General features: G+C 37.7%; 1 long non-coding RNA gene across 1 annotated transcript; it reads right to left on the bottom strand.

Moving 5' to 3' along the window:
* Positions 1-1,175: 1,175 nt before the first annotated feature.
* LOC114459237 (uncharacterized) lies at positions 1,176-8,994 on the bottom strand. Its single transcript, XR_003673284.1, has 7 exons — positions 8,936-8,994; positions 5,073-5,142; positions 3,519-3,567; positions 2,406-2,473; positions 2,192-2,248; positions 1,301-1,416; positions 1,176-1,218 (listed from the first exon to the last, which is right to left on the bottom strand). It is a non-coding gene; the product is annotated as an uncharacterized LOC114459237 (long non-coding RNA).
* Positions 8,995-12,972: the final 3,978 nt, after the last annotated feature.

The following is a 12,972-nucleotide window of genomic DNA, read 5'->3' on the forward strand; positions in this document are numbered from 1 at the left end:
GACTGTGAGCAGGGTTTGGGTCAATTACATTATTCAGTTACAATTACATCTTCAATTACTCATGTTCAATCATGATGACAGTTACATTTTATCCAATTACAATGATTTTTTTGTCCTCTGAAAGTCAGTTACAATTACATTCTCAATTACTAAAGTCCAATTACAATTAAGCCTGAAATAAATAACCTAATAAAAGTTAACACTAATACACTAAATATCAATCATCTCATTTATTTCCTATCTATTAGAAATAAGCTTCCTAATCAATGAAAATATAGGTTTTAATATTTTTAAAATGATAAAATGTGTGAAAGCTTGATATGAAACATATTGTTAACTACATATGTATAGAGCTGTACATATAGAACTGTAACATGGTTTACCAGTTTAGCCTTAAATTATAATTGACAATTTTTATAGAATTTTCATGACAATTACAATTAAATAGTCAATTATCTGAACTCAATTACAATCTAATTACAATTATGACAGCAACAGATTTTTTAAAATTACAATTATAATTATGCTATAATTGTGCTTAATTATCAATTAAGCAATTATAATTATATTGTTGCTACAATACAAACAGATGTTGGTTTGATATATTTATTAAAGTTGTTTGTTATTATTATAATTATTATTATTATTGATATGAGAAATAAATATGGTAATAACTGGAATATTTTGAGATTATATTATTTAATATTTACTACCACACAAAAGTAATAAAAAGTGGTATCGTTGAGTACTGATACTGATTTACGAGTAATGAGTATGGGTTTAAATGTGAAAGGTTCCCATCCCCAGTAATCTCTACAATAACAATAGTTGTTGTGTAAAAGCATTAATGTTTATCATTTTATTTTATGGACAAATAAATATACATTAGGTAAATATAGGAATACACAGAAAACACATGTGGTGAAACAGTATTTACTGTTTGTTCATTCCAGTCATACTAGTGGAGGCAAGCATTATCTGAAGCTACAGCTGATAATGAGCACTTTGGTTTTACGTGTGTAACCTACCCAGAATCCACTGCTGGAACTGTGATGAAAACCTTGTAGATTCTTTAGATTTATCATCTACAACAACTGAAAAAGCCAGGAAAGCGTTAGTGAGAATAGATGAGTTGCAGTGGATCTTCTTAAAACCATGACGACTAAGATACTGACCTTCTTTGAAGACTCCGCCCACTGTGAATGACAGCAGCGTATTCTGTGAAAACAAAGCAGTTTGGCTGAGAGTGAACAACACAAATGATGTACCTCAGTGTGTGGCAGATCAGATGTGAACTCACTGTGTAGGCGTTTACGTCCACGGTGAAAGAGATGATGTCATGCTGGGTTTATGGCAGCTCGTTGAGGAACGTCACCACATTCAGTCATGTGTGCTTCAGCAGATGGAAACGCATCACTAGGGCAGTTAAAAAACAAGACAAACATCAGGTGGGCTCCATCATTACTAGGGTTGGGTATCGATTACTACTCGCTACTTTTTCAACGCTTCTGGTGCAAAATTATTACTTTAAACTAACTTCAAAATATCAAAATGACCTTTTATTTCCAGAGCCAAATTTAACACATTTAACTAAACAAATAAACTTATTAGATAAACTTCACATCAGCGTTTCCCACACATTTATTTATTTATGGAGGATAATGTCACGCACCTTCTTTTAGGCCGTGTTTTGTGTATGTGCTACGGTTAGAAATGAGGTCATTGATCAATGATCTGAGCAGCGACAACAACGTCATGTGTATCAAGTCATGTGTGGCACCGACATCTTTGTTCTTATTGGGCCCGGTTACTAGCGTTTCCATGGGAACTGGTCCCATACTTGTTCCAGGTTTCGGTACCCAACCCTAATCATTACAAGTCATACGTTGACTTCAGGAGAACTTACTGGAGTCTTTGGTCCTCTTCAGGTTTCTACTGTCTTTGAAATATTCTCTCAGAACGCTCCTGAAAAACAAAGACATCAGCAGCACTCAATTAATATGTGTGTGTGTGTGTGTGTGTGTGTGTGTGTGTGTGTGTGTGTGTGTGTGTCCTTACCTTGATGGATTCTGGACGTTGTACGGTAACAAACAAAACACACTCTGCATATCACCACCAATCACTGATGTCATTTCCTACTTATTGTTAGAAACGCTGTGAAGCGACATAGGGAAAAATGTTAGAAACTCACTGTTGCAAAAAGCGCTGAATGTAGACGTTTAGCGTCATCAGAGCCAAAGCAGCTTCTCTGTGTGATCACATGGTCAACATTTAGCAGGAGAAATGAGACGTTCATTACAGAAAAGAAAAGGCTTGAATCTAAAAATATAGTGGCTTCTATATTCTTGTACTTTGACAAGTGACGTTTTGAACACAACAGACAATTCAGCATCACACTGACTAACCTTACAAGGTGGGAGAGTGGTGGGTGTGTCCACATCAAAGCCAATGGGTGGGGGAGGTCATTTCCATCCTGATGAGGGACAATACACAGTTTAGTACAAGTTGGAAAACATCAGTTCATCTGGTGAATATCTGGTGTTATATGAAACATAACATTCTCCTTAAAAACCACTGGAACAAAACACAAACTAAACTCAAGGTACCAGAACAAATCTAATCTGTGACCTCTGAACTAATCTGGTTGGTCCATGTGGATAAAAACAAAGTCAATAAATATATAGTGACTGGTACATCGTACTCAGGTCCAAAGCTGTAGAACTCATTACCACAGAACTTAGAACCATATCTGAGTTTAAAATGTTCACTTCTAGGGTTTAGTCTGAAAACAAACCAAAGTAAATAATGCTGAGTCTGCGTGAATGTACGTGTGATGGTGTGTGTATGTGTGTGATTGAAAAAGTTTTATACAAATGTTGTATTAATGTATTTTATTATTGTAAATTGTGTAAAAAGGCCCAACCAGGGACATGAGCTGTGAATTAGCATTAGCTAGAAGCTCTTTATGCGTCGCATCAGCTGTAAACCTTTATTGTAACTATGTTGATTACATCGTCCCTAAAAATAAAGAAATAAATATTTGGGGAATAAAACTACTTAATTATTTGATGATTTTACATCTTGTAAACAACTACAATAAACTGTACTTATAGCTGCTAGATGTGATCTTTTATTTATTTATTTTTTTAATCAGATAAAGACATACTGTAGACCTCAGATTAATATACTCTAAATGTAAAAGCTTGAAATTGTTGCTTTAAAGTTAATTTCATTCATATCAGGATTTCTGAGTGGCTCGACTCGACAAACTTTCAAGCTGCAATTTCAACTTTTGTTATTATTTTGCCGTGCAATTGATGTTTGAGTTATAGATCTATGGAGGCCTACACCATGTCTTTGATCTGATAGATAATTATTGTTCACAGCAGCTTTAACACAACTGATAATTGACTAAAAGCCTTTAAACACTAAGGTCCTCTAGTATCAACACTATGGTGGTAGAAATGAAGAGTGAGTGACCATAAACTGCTGATGAATGAATGAGTGAGTAGACCTACCAACTTCAGAAGCTGAGGAACCTTCTGGCACACAGCACTGGTATGTAAACTAAATAGAAAAGCAGAAGAATTAGTGTGAGAATTCAAAGTTGACACAATAAGCTGTAAAACTCAGTAAGACCTGCTGCTCCACTAACACATTCATTTTGTTCACTGCAACACTGTGTAGAACAGCTGGGAGATCACATCTGCATTTAGAAACATCTGTTTCAATATGACCAGCATCAGGAAGGATTTCAGCTTCCTTATTGTTGAGTATACGCTAACATACATGTCTGACCATGTCCCACGTTCACCTGAACGCCCACCCTGGAGTGTACTTACCAGCAGGTAAACTCACCCTCTACACACAGATTAGACGTGGCAAAGCAACACATACACAAACACGGTCGACCAGTTTGAGCTGAAAACTGCCAAACAAATGGTTTTTTCTAAAGAGAGAAGTGATACGCTGCTGGGAGAGAGGTGGTTACCACCAGTCTGGTCTTAACTCCTCCCACTCTGGTCAATATGCAGGACAATCAACGAGTCACCGTCACTCAAGAACAAAACAGAGTTTTTTTTATAAAAAATGTTTTTTTGAAGCAATGATCTTTTCATAAACTAGATTAATGAGAGTAAATGTAGCCTAAGAATGATTACAGTCTTCACTGCTCTCCCTTAGACTGAGCTTTGTGTACTGATCACAACCATCACAGGATTTTCAAGGGATTTTCCTGATCATTTTTCAGACAAAGGCGGAGCTTCAACCTTCCATCCAATCACATTTACATCTGCAGTTTAACATATTAGCCAAACTCTCCACTTCAATGAAAACAAGAGGCTTGTTTTAGGCCAACACCAGACTGTGAGTGGAGGCGGACGCTATTTACGTCTTTGGCTTTCCACTGATTATGAGCCCCGCCCCCTCTCGACCTCAACCCAACAGCATCACCCGTAGAGTCCTGTTGTCTCCATCGTTCATGACTGCACGACATTGAAAACATTGCTTTCATTAGGTCTGGACTTCACTTTGATGATCTAACTTTTAAAGTATCCACAGTATATGAAGATACACAGATTGTTGCTGATTGTCGTACGACCGTTACCTGAGGAATGTTTTCTTCAATGATCTTAATGACGGCCTCCATGTTTGTTTTCCTGTTTAAAACCACTTTGACACCAAGTCTGTTAAACAGATAAAAGTTTCAACATTCACGTCCACTTATGAAAGAATCCACAAGGTCATCATGAAACAACACAATTCTGAAGATTTTAAATATTTAAACCACATTTTAAGTAATAATAATAATACATTATGAAACCAACTGTAATCAATGAATAATAATTCTAACCACAAAAAATGTAAACTGTATATAAAAGTATCACCTGGTGCTTCCAGCCTGTTAACCCAGTAACACAAACCATTTAGATTGTGTTTTAAAAAGCAGTGATTGATAAATACTTCCACTATATAAAACAACACATTCACAATCCAAGGTGTTTCCTTTGAGATGTCAAAGGAAGTGGTCAACATTGTGAATAATCTAAGGCCAAAAGATGTGGTGTGGTTACCTGTGTCTGTGTGAATACTGTTCAGATCCAAAGCTTGTTGTGATCCATCAAAACGTTTAGACATGCATTGCTAGAAAAGAGAAAAAAACATCTTTAAAACAGTTTAAAAACATTCTTTTAAATCAGGGATGTTCATAGTTCACTATTTAACAGTTAACAGACAACAACTTTGACCAATTAATGCTAACATATTACTTTCTGCAAGTCCTAAAAAATAAGATGTACTATTGTATGTATTATTTTACATGGATATTAACATTTGGCTATGGTATTATTATTTAAAATAACTCAAAGTGTCCAGTAAATTCATAAACATCATTCTAATAATAAATGTTAAAGAAAGAAAGAAAGAAAGAAAAGAAAGAAGAAAGAAAGAAAAGAAAGAAGAAAAAGAAAGAGAAAGAAAGAAAAAGAAAGAAAGAAAGAAGAAAGAAAGAAAGAAAGAAAGAAAAGAAAAAGAAAGAAAAAAAGAAAGAAAGAAAGAAAGAAAGAAAGAAAGAAAGAAAGAAGTCTTTGGTTACGAGTCCAAGTCAAGTCTCTACAAAATAAAAGTCTTCTGTCTCTTCTGGTTGTAATGAACCTTCTGTCATCTGCTGCTATCTGGTCTCTGAAGAATACTGCACAGTTATATCTAAGAAATTCAAAGTATTGACTGTATTATTATCATCCTTTATGTATTAGCATACAGTACCAGTACTGATTAGTTGGTTATTACAGGCTATTACAATATCAATCTTTGATTTGTTTACTGCAGACTCAGCAGTCAGCGCTCCTTTTGTTGTTGGTACCGTCCAGTTTGAAGTTGTTGGAACCAAATGTGATGACTAATGGTACAGCTGCAGGTTGCACACCTTTGAACCAAGCAGCAGCCATGTTGAAAGTCTCAGGTCAATCTGAGCCTTAATCATTAAATCTGATCAGATTCAGTAAACCAGAGGTCTTCAACAGGGGGTCCGCGGAGGTACTGCAGGGGGGTCGCGAAAGTTTTGGTTGATTAGACATTTTCTTATATTCCCCCCCACAATTTTTCAATAAATTGAAATGTCTTTAAATACACATTAACATGAATCCAACACACTGTAGTGAACAGATAAATGGAGGCAGAAGATGTCTTTCAGTCAGCAATGCACACGTTCAGCGACACACAGGAGCTCTTTCAAGCTGGGAACTGGTTCATTCACCTGTCCCATCAACAAGGAGGACCCACCCCTATCGCTGCTGTGCCAATCACGAGGTCGTAGTTGACACGCTATCTCTGTCAGGTTCCCCGTGATTGGCCGAGAGCCCAGTCTTCTGGAGCTCAACAGTGAGGTTAAAAAAGTGGGCGGTCACTCTTAAGCTATTATGCTAGCAGCTAGTGTTTATGTTTGGATCAAAAAAAATAAAAAATGAATCGTTTTGTAACACTACAAAAAAACCCACAAGAGCAAAAGAGATAGGCCTACCCTCCACCTCAGAAACCGCAGGTGAAAATGAAAGTGACAGTGTACCTGCTGTAGGCCCCGCAGCTTTAAAGGGTAAGCGTAAAAGAGAGACAATGTCCTTCAGACAATTATCTGAAGTTTGGCTTTACCTTCAAGGAGAGAGATGGCATTGAATTTCCAATGTGTGTCATTTGTTCTACTGTGCTGTCAAACGAGTCTATGAAGCCATCAAAACTGCAGCGTCACTTGGAGACAACCCACGGCCAAAAATGTCCATTTGAACAGCTTTTATGCAAAATGTTGTTACATGCAATTTGACAGACATTGTTGATCTTGGCAGGTATCAGGTATGTTATGTTATGTTATGTTATGTTATGTTATGTTATGTTATGTTATGTTATGTTATGTTATGTTATGTTATGTTATGTGTATGAATGGCAGTGGCATGGCCACCCTACTCACTGTACCTTGCACATGTTTAAACTAAAAACAAGAATATATAAACCTGTGTGTTATTTGAATATCTTAGTATTTAATGCACAGTAGTACATTTATACATGGCACTATAGGACCAGTTTAATATAAAACACAATTTTATACAATATATATAAGTAGGGGGTCCCCGCTCCATCTCTCCATCAGTTTGGGGGTCCTTGGCCTGGAAAACGTTGAAGACCCCTGCAGTAAACCATTGATGCCTGAGAGGAACTATAGTGACATTAATGTTGTTCTCATACATCTTTATATAATATATAAATAATTAAAAAGGATCACTCAGAATAATCCATGTCACTACAACTTACATGTACCTTTTAATTGTATCTTATTTTATTTTTGACATACATTTAGTTAAAAACTAATATTTTCTTTAAGAAACTATAAATATTTCTAAAAAAACAGAATTTAAAAATGTATTTTATAGGGCCCTACTTATCCACAGATATATTTGAGAGACACACACACCTTGCTTTATAAATATATACTGTAGTAAGAAACAGGATTGTGATAATTAAATATAATGTCTGGGTTAAAACATGTGGTATCATCTCCAACTGTGAACCACATTTTGAAAAAGCACGTCTTAATCACATTGGCTGGAGCGCTGCACATCTATTAATTATTATTGTATTACTGCTACTTTTTCATTTACAATGTATGAATTGAATGTTGTTTCAGGAATAATATGTATTCTTAGACAACATTTAATGAAATTCAACACTTACTGTTAAATGAAGTAATGATCAACATTGTCATCACTGATATACCAAGTATTTATAAATACATTTTATTTAGAACAGAATGCAAAACAACTTCTGTCATGTTCATATCAGATGGTTTGGCTGCACTTGTTTCTGCAGGAGATGCTGCTGCTTTTTTGTGTTTGTTAAAACCGTATTTCAAGATTGTGCCTTTTTGTAAGACTCTACGTTAAGTATCGTAATAAATGGCTTATATATCACTTAAGTAATTATTCAAAATTCCTCTTCAACTTTTAACATTTTTTTTTTAAAGCATGGTGGCTTCACTACCACCACAGACTTAACACGTTTTCTGGGCAAAACCCCTGGCGTCAGGAACCAAAAGGGGGTCCGGAAAACTGGTCAAAATAAATAAATACTTAGTTAATGCCTCATGATGGACTTGTCCTTTTATTTTGAAATAAACTTTTCTTTTGATAGGCCTGCTGTAAATGCATGCTGTACAGAAAAATATATAGATTTATATTTTTAAAATAATTATTAACATGTGTTGTCGACAGTTATTTTTGAAAGACTAAAATTGGTTGGTTGAGTTCTAAAAAAAAAGTGGGTCGTGATTTAATGACTGTGGCAAAATGTGGGTCACAGGGTGAGACCAGTTAAGAACCTGGTTTACAGGATAATAGATGAAATGAATATTAATTACAGTATTGGTTATTTACAAACTTTAAATAAAACAATAATAAAATAAAAAATAATAAACTGTATCTTTGTTAATATTTCTTCTGTAGTACTTAGATGTTGTTGTTTTCATGGTAGTACAGTTATTTTTTTTAAGTTATTACTAATTAATGACATTAATACTGGATATTAATGAAAACATAAATCAGATAAAGTATCTTCTTAACTATATTTGCTGTAGTAAATAGAGCCCTAATAAAGACTGTCCACAGGGTTATTGGTGTTATTGTTGACGCTTCCTTTGGGGGTGTGACTTTGTAGACGGTCCCTGCCCACTCCTTAGCTCATTAACATAAAGTGTGTTTTTCTGTAGTTTGTTCTCTGTGTTCCACTGAGTACACACAGGTTGTTCCACCTTTACATCGTCACATATTGATAGAGAAATGTGAGTGTGAATGAAGTGGGTCACCAGTTAAACTAGTCTCCAGTGTGTGTGTAACAGCGGATGAATGTGGTGAGTGAGTGAGTGAATGAATGGAAACACACGGAGTGTTCTAACCTCTTCCTTCACAGAGCACACATCTGAAAACTCCTCCGTTTCTTCTTCTCCGCTTTTCTCCATCTTTGGAGCAAACATTCCGTCCCACACATGGTCGGGATGACGAAGCTCCTCCAGCACAGCTTTCCTCCTGCAGCCTTCATCATCATCATCATCATCACTGTCCGTCTTACTCATACTCAGCTTCACTTCCCTCAATAATATTTCTTCTTCTTCTAGTTTAACGGTAGTCATCATCCAGCTCTGTCCGTCCTCCATTTCACTACAGGTAGTCTGCAGTGCTGAGTCAGGTATATGTATACAGGTAGTCTGCAGTGCTGAGTCAGGTATATGTATACAGGTAGTCTGCAGTGCTGAGTCAGGTATATGTATACAGGTAGTCTGTAGTGCTGAGTCAGGTATACAGTATGTATACAGGTAGTCTGCAGTGCTGAGTCAGGTATATGTATACATGTAGTCTGCAGTGCTGAGTCAGGTATATGTAAATAGGTAGTCTGCAGTGCTGAGTCAGGTATATGTAAATAGGTAGTCTGCAGTGCTGAGTCAGGTATATGTAAACAGGTAGTCTGCAGTGCTGAGTCAGGTATATGTAAACAGGTAGTCTGCAGTGCTGAGTCAGGTATATGTATACAGGTAGTCTGCAGTGCTGAGTCAGGTATATGTATACAGGTAGTCTGCAGTGCTGAGTCAGGTATATGTATACAGGTAGTCTGTAGTGCTGAGTCAGGTATACAGGTATGTATACAGGTAGTCTGCAGTGCTGAGTCAGGTATATGTATACATGTAGTCTGCAGTGCTGAGTCAGGTATATGTAAACAGGTAGTCTGAAGTGCTGAGTCAGGTATATGTATACATGTAGCCTGTAGTGCTGAGTCAGGTATATGTAAACAGGTAGTCTGCAGTGCTGAGTCAGGTATATGTATACAGGTAGTCTGTAGTGCTGAGTCAGGTATACAGGTATGTATACAGGTAGTCTGCAGTGCTGAGTCAGGTATATGTATACATGTAGTCTGCAGTGCTGAGTCAGGTATATGTAAACAGTAGTCTGCAGTGCTGAGTCAGGTATATGTAAACAGGTAGTCTGTAGTGCTGAGTCAGGTATATGTATACTGGTAGTCGGCAGTGCTGAGTCAGGTATATGTACAGGTAGTCTGCAGTGCTGAGTCAGGTATATGTATACAGGTAGTCTGCAGTGCTGAGTCAGGTATATGTATACAGGTAGTCAGCAGTGCTGAGTCAGGTATATGTAAACAGGTAGTCAGCAGTGCTGAGTCAGGTATATGTAAACAGGTAGTCTGCAGTGCTGAGTCAGGTATATGTATACAGGTAGTCTGCAGTGCTGAGTCAGGTATATGTATACAGGTAGTCTGCAGTGCTGAGTCAGGTATATGTATACAGGTAGTCTGCAGTGCTGAGTCAGGTATATGTATACAGGTAGTCTGCAGTGCTGAGTCAGGTATATGTATACAGGTAGTCTACAGTGCTGAGTCAGGTATATGTAAACAGGTAGTCTGCAGTGCTGAGTCAGGTATATGTATACAGGTAGTCTGCAGTGCTGAGTCAGGTATATGTATACAGGTAGTCTGCAGTGCTGAGTCAGGTATATGTATACAGGTAGTCTGCAGTGCTGAGTCAGGTATATGTATACAGGTAGTCTGCAGTGCTGAGTCAGGTATATGTATACAGGTAGTCTGCAGTGCTGAGTCAGGTATATGTATACAGGTAGTCTGCAGTGCTGAGTCAGGTATATGTATACAGGTAGTCTGCAGTGCTGAGTCAGGTGTATATACAGGTAGTCTACAGTGCTGAGTCAGGTATATGTATACAGGTAGTCTGTAGTGTATATTTACTAAACATGAACTTTTTCTTCTGAGAAATGATACGATACTTCAACATCAAACTCTATCATTTACCATCTGACTCTGGCTCTGAGGTAATCATCTACTGCTTTTTTATTTGCTGGCTCAACTGGAAAGCTAAGTAGCAAGCTAGCTAGCTACAAGTAGCAAGCTAACTAGCAGAAGAATGGCTCTTTCCACAACAGAATACAGCAGTCTCCTCCAAAAGATTACTGAACTGGAGACTACAGTGTGAGGAATACAAGTAAACATTGAGGTTAATGAACACTGTGGATATGATAATGATACGACTGTGCCGCTGTTTCAAAACAGCGGAGTGGATAAAGCTAACTCGCTACCAGCCCGTGCTAACAAAGCTATCAGGCCTAGGGAGGATCCTGTTCCCGTTGATAAGCCAACAGGTGTGAGTCCTCCCTGGAATACTCTGGGAGCTAAGCCTAAGAAAAAGTCATATCCACTTCAAAGGCTAACGGGCCGAGCAAAGCGCCCTGATATCAATAATGAGACGGACTGGCCTGCACTCCCTTCTCAGACTGCAGCCTCAACATCAACTCCCTTGTCTGCCCAGGCACAAAAGTGGACATCTGCTAAAGGCAGGAGTATCACCAAGTCACAAACCCAGTTTCATGTAGAACTGGGTAATCGATTCATCCCACTGCTGAATGACCTAGGATCTGCTCTAATGAGGTCAACACACAACCTTCTGGAACTGTGAAGACTGAAAGTGCTTCAGGAAAACAAAAGTGACATGGTAGGCCAAAGCAACAACCTCACACACTGATAGTGGGAGACGTTTCTGTTAAAGATGCTCAGAAGATGTTTAGCAGCAACGTGAAAGTGATCTGCTTACCTAATGACACAGTATCAGACCTGGATGACAAAATCTTGCATATCGTTGCAGATTACCGACATTTGAAAAATGTTGTGATTCATTTTGGGTTAAATGATTTAGCCAAGGAGGAGTCTGAGGTGTTAAAGCAGGATTTCACCCATCTGCTAAAAACTGTGAGCTGTTTACAGCCTAAAGTGTTCATCAGTGGCCCGATACCTCCAGTCAGCAAAGGAGATCTGAAATTCTCAAGGATTTACTCTTTGAATAAATTTCTGTCTTCGGCTTGTGCTGCCCTTTCACTAAATTTTATAGAAAATTTTCCTATTTTTTGGGAACGTCGTCATCTTTTTAGAGCAGATGGACTGTGTCTAAACAAGGCTGGAGTAAAACTCTTCACATCCAACTTGTTTTACTTCACCAGTCACACTGCTATCAGTTCTGATAAAGACAGAGGACAACATGTACCATCGGAGAACAAAACAACAAGGAAAGAACATGGAGTCAATGAGCTTCCAGCAAGAAATAAAAATCGCCAAAATGAAGAGGTCAACCCAACCCCCGCATCTCAGGACCCACCTGCTTCACCCCAAAATTCACCTACTTCCACCTCATCCAGCTTTCTCCTACCCCTGCCTTCTTGGATTTAACTGCCCAGATGAACGAGCTGGTTCTGGCTGGCACAAGACTGACACCCCACCCTTTACCCCACCATGGTCAATCTGCACCACCCATCCCTCCTCAGTGATACCAGGCCCAGGATCACTCTTCTCCTCAGGCCAGCTGTGTTCAACTTAGAGCGACACAGGCCTGATGTGTGCTGGGTCTAGACTGCAATAGCTCTATTTTAGGAACAACCAGAAAAAGTCAGGGCCCTATGGAGTTAATGCAGCTTCTTTAATTCCTGTGGTGACAGGTAACACAGGTAAAATTGTGAAATTAAAAAAAGCAAAAAGCTTTATAGAGATAAAAATGTGACTCCTATAACATGTCATCCAAAAAGTCCACCAGTGTCTCCAGTAAAGTCTTTAAAATGAGCTCTTCTTAATGTTAGATATCTTGTTAACAAGTCACTAATAATTAATGATTTTATTTTGACACATCACTTGGACTTTTTATTTCTTAATGAAACATGGTTGAATGATGGTATCAGTAATACTATTCTCAATGAAAGTTCACCACAAGACTTTATTTATTTAAATAAGTGTCGTACTTACAGGAAAGGTGGTGGAGTTGCTGCCATTTTTAAATCAATATTTCAGTGCAAAGAAATAACATTTGATGATTTTATCTCCTTTGAATATATGTTATTCTTACTGAAGAGTGATTCAAGAGTTCTGTTTTTAGTC

The sequence above is a fragment of the Gouania willdenowi genome, unplaced genomic scaffold (genome assembly GCF_900634775.1).
Source record: "Gouania willdenowi unplaced genomic scaffold, fGouWil2.1 scaffold_275_arrow_ctg1, whole genome shotgun sequence".
Taxonomy (NCBI): domain Eukaryota; kingdom Metazoa; phylum Chordata; class Actinopteri; order Blenniiformes; family Gobiesocidae; genus Gouania; species Gouania willdenowi.